Here is a 5,092-nt window from a genome sequence, read left to right on the forward strand (position 1 = left end):
GACAGGTTCTGGAAACAGATTGCTTCAGTCTAAGTTTTGAATTCATTTACTCTTTACATCTCTACCTCTTGATTTATTCCAAATACCATAATGGGACTTCAAAGATAGCTGCCACTATGTCCTGCCTTTTTCTGCATTAGGGTTTATTCAGATTACAAAAGTGATTTAGTAAAAGTCATGTTGTGATTGCACCTATCTGTTTTTACAGGAAGATGTAATAGGCATCACTAATTTAGTGAGTCCCCTCTACCATGTTTTATGTTACACGAGAATCACACTGCAGTGCTGGATGGGTTTCTTCAACAAAGTAGGTCATCTTCCCTTCTCTGCAGTCCTCTTACAATTCCCAGTTTTCCTTTGAGGTTTTTCCCTTCACAGTCTCTCCCTAAGCAGCTGTCTGCTTATGACTTTACCCTCTTATCTACCAGCAAGGTGATCATTCACAGCTTGGTTCCCATTTCTCTCATGGGCAACTCAGCAGTTTCCTCTTGTCAGTGAAACATCCTCCCTGAGCTGACAGTCACCTCCTCCACAGCCCCTTTTTCCCCCAAAGATGTCTAGCAAGGCACTTGTTTTGCATCCCAGCTCTTAAGTAATTTGTCCAAGTAGTCATTAATGTCAATGATGTGTATCACTTCAGTGCAAACACAATATCCACCCTTGTGCAGATTTTTCCCTCTTGTTCATAATTTAAATATGTACTCTTTTTTTTTTTTTTTTTTTCTCTTCTCAGAAAAGAGTTTCTTCCAGGCCATGCCATTCACTTGGCACTGTAAACTAGCATCTGCAAGGGCTTGTAGCTTCCTTTTTGTGGAGAAAGAGCACCTGACAAAATGTAGATACAAATGATACACTTCAAACATGGTGAAGTCCTACAGCCAATAATGTAAATTTTTAGTTTATCTACTGTTTTAGAATAACCTTTATCTTTTTACATGAAATGTCTACTATTTTTTATCCATTTCTTTTTGCTTTCATTTTGTACTTATATAGTTACTGATTGTCTTTTAACACTTGAATTTTCCATGCCCTGACTGTATTGCACTGTTCTTTCTTGACCAAAATGTTTTACATTTTATCCAGCCCCATGAAAATAATTGAAAAAAAACTTCCAGACTCCAGATTCCTTGAACTCTCCATGTTCCCTGCTGATGCCAAGGTTATACAGAACACCAGCATCAAAACAACTTGCTTAGAATTTTGTTACTGCTTTTTTTGAGTTGCAGATATTTTCCTTCTTCTTTAGTATTTATTAAGCTAATCACTTTGTAATTTAAAGAATTTTTCATATAGTCTATGAGATAAATTAAATTTCACAGGATTAACTGACTTAACAGAATCCATGCCATGAAATAAAGGTGCTATGCTTACTTTGGCATTGAGGTAGGAACCCTGACATAAACAAAGTTATTTGGGATAATGGGAATAGAGACAGAACCATAGTACTTCTCAGTGTTTTATAGGAAGCTATGGAGGACAAGTAGAGTAACTCCTTTGGTAAATTTTCAAAGATAATTGGGACTATTTCAGGAGACCATCTCGGACTCTGGCAGAAGTAGGTGTAAAAACCCAATGAACTCAAAGAATGCTGTGTGGATTCTCTGCTTATTGGTTCTCTCTCTCTCTTCTGGTCAAACATTTGAAGAAGAAACGTGAATACTCAATAGTGATGTAGAGAAATTGCAAATTTCAGAGCTTCTTTTGGAATTCTAAAAACAATGCAGAGAAGTAAGCTAGGCGCTTTAAAAAAGAAGTCTGCATTTTGACACTTAAAAAACTGACACTGAATTCTTCAGAAAGATAAATCCTGTAACTCTGCTAAGTCACAGATTGAACCAATTAATGCAGGAGATAACATGACACATGCAGTCTGGTTTCTAAATTGGCAGTCAAGTATATTGTGGTCAATGACAAGCTATGTCATATAGCATGCTTTCTCTTACTGCTGAGTCGCTTGTAGCAAATTCTCACAAATCAAATTGTGATCCAGGGGCCTGGGAACCTTAGAGAGCCCTGAAATGACTAGAATATTGAACAAAGGTCTGTCAGGTCTCGTCAGTAGGGGAAAGCCCACCAGTATGAGCAAGTCCTGGCAGCTAATAAAAATGGTGACCGGAGACCAACTTCTTGCCAAAGCTAAGGTGCAGACAGCATCCAGATACTACAGGGTTTGATACACTGCCAGTCATACCCCTCTTGGGCTTCTTAAGGACGTATGTTAGCTCTACAACTGACAAATCAGCTACTAAACGCTTAAAAGACACTGTGTGCTTGAGGGTGAGCACAGGCAAGAAGACACAAGGTTTTTTTCTGCCTTGCTTTGAGAAAGCCAAGCTTTGAGCTGCTTCTATGTAGGTCTTTGCTCTGTTTGAATTAATTATTGCTTCAGGAATGAAATGGTAAACTTTCCAGAAGACAAGGAAGACATACATTTACGTTGGAGAAAGCTGGACACAGAGCAGGCAGTGTCTCTATGCAACTTTCTGCATGCTGAGGGTAATAAAAGCAGCAAGGAGAGAGTAAGTCAGAATATGGATTGAGAAGGTAATTAAATATGTGTGCTCCACAGTATACACACCATTGAATTTTCTCTGGGTTCCACCCTTCTCCCCTCCCAGTGGTCAGCATTGTGGGCATTACCAGAAACCAATATCCACTGTGACTTGCGTGCACTCTTAAGTTAGGAGAGTCCAGGAACACGAAGGTCTAGCCATGATCATGACTATGGGAAATAAGCTGGGACACTGACAATTTACAAAGCCCATTGTCTTTGGAGAGCACAGATGCTCTTATTTACAGTTGGTATTTCCCTGCCAGGGCAATTAGGCTAAGTCCTCATTTCCAGCTCTGTCTACAATCCATTCTGTGTCTGGCCCGTGTGTGTAAGCATAGAAGTAAGAGAAAAAAAATTCAGTGTCTGAGTCACCAGACTGCCAACAACTACCCCACATCCCCGTCCCAAGGCAGGATCAGCTATGCCCATGGCTATATAAATGCCTATAGCTTCTTCAATTGCTCCTTGTATGTCTACCTCCATGAAGACATAGAGGTTCTGAGCCTCCACAGTCTACTCCTGTGCCTCCTGCACCTCACTACTCCCAATGCCCTGTCTGAATCTTTGCACACTTCCTTCTACGTACTTACCGTTAATGCCCATCTTGCACTGTTGGTTTTTTTAAGGCTAACTAAGCCTATTTCTCCACATAGGCCATTTTTTTAACAACTGCTGGTAATCCTCATTGCTATCCTTCTCTGAGGGAAATAATTTCTTCCTGTCTTACAGATCTTTTCTTTTTTTCAGTATGAAGTTGTCTTTTTTAATGCGGTGATGCCTTATTATATTTAGCTCCTGATCCACTCAAACCCTTCAGTTTCTTGTACGAAGAACTACTCCTTTTTATATTCTGCATTCAATGTTGTCAGTAACAACATATATGTGTAATACCTTGCTGTTACTCAATTTTGTTCTATTTTCTACAATTCAGCAAGCTACCTTTGGATTTTAGACCTGTTTTTCAAGGTATTCGTGAACCTTCCCAGACTTTAGTTTATCAATACCTTCCATGTGGGCACTGCTAAGCACTTAAACAGAAGGTGACCCAGGAGAGACTCCCTGTTGAACTCCACTTGACACCTTCTTCTGGTATTGTAATAGACCACCTAGAACAGCTCAGAAGCAGCTATCCAAACAATTTCACACTAATCCACAGAATTTTCACCAAACCCAATTTTTCTAGCACTTTTATAATCATGTTCTGTCAGTGCTAGGAATCTTACCAGTGCAAAATCCCAAAGTATACTGTTTCTTCCATAGCCACAGGGACAGCAAATACCCTGTCATAGAAGAAAACTAAATTAGGTAGACACAACTTGCTCTTGACAAACCCTTACTCACCTCCTCATTATACACTAGGAGTTCACAGTTTTTTACGGTTCCTGAGTTTGTGGGCACACAAGTCAACCCCTTCAAACTTCAGTCTTCCTCAGCTTGCACTGTGTTTCACTGACAGTCAGGTATATGGTGATACAGGGTTGTCAACTTCCCCTCTTGGAGAAGTTTCTGCCTCATAAGTTTGGAGAAAAAGGCAGTTTTGTGTGTTACAGTGAAGTAATTCCTCCATGTCTGGAACAGAAGCCTGTGAAACTCCTTTCATGTGTAACTGGCTCCTGATGCTGCAGCTGGTATGAGCCACAATCAAATCCAGAACTTGAGCATTGCTTTGGTTTACTTCCTGGGTAAGTTATCTGTTATTTTAACAACAGAGTTCTTGAGACAGCTTGTCTCAGAGGCCTGGCTTCTCTACCTGACCATCTGTCTTGCACAGCTGGTAGGAAATTATCTCTAAGGCTCTTGTCTCTGTCAGATTTGGTCAAAATAAGCCAGGAGCTCTGAAGTTATCAGAGAAATACAGTGGCACGATGATGTTCCCCTTGTTTCCACGGGAAACCATGTCCATAATCTCCAGAGAGAGCAGGCTGAGTGACAGGATGATGTATGAGCCACTCCAGCAGCTGTTTTGACATCTTGCCAACTACAGACATTAACTCCGAGTAACATTCTTGATTTATAGCTACGTTTTCACATAACAGATATTTCAACCCTGATCACATTAGCTCATGGGGATCCTCAGACATCTCAAAGAAGGTCTTTTATGTGGAGTGAGAGAAACTGTGGTACAAGGGAAGTAGGAGGGGAGGGGCAGGTGCAAGGCTACTATACAGCCATTATCTCCCTCCCTAAGTTGGGAGCACTGTCTTGGGAAACAAATACTGAAGTTTCACACTTTGTTCTCCTAGTCGTACTCACTCCTATCTGGTTTTCTGGATTTGTGTAAACATAGGCCACTCATTTTTAGGCATTTCTTGCTACTTGTCCCTGTTGATTCATGGGCTTGCAGTTTTTCAAGTATTTGGTCTACTTGCAAAAAATCAGTTTCCTCAGCAGAGTAATCTCTATCATCTCATTTAGTAATGGTCTTCTGTCTAATGCAGTCTTGCTCCTTCTCTAAGAGTCAGAATTGCTGTTACCTGTGTGATGGAGAACTAGCTGCATTCTTCTCCAAAAACATGATGTATGAAAAGGCAAGCAATA

Source organism: Balearica regulorum, chromosome Z (genome assembly GCF_011004875.1).
Source record: "Balearica regulorum gibbericeps isolate bBalReg1 chromosome Z, bBalReg1.pri, whole genome shotgun sequence".
In the NCBI taxonomy this organism is placed as follows: Eukaryota; Metazoa; Chordata; class Aves; order Gruiformes; family Gruidae; genus Balearica; species Balearica regulorum.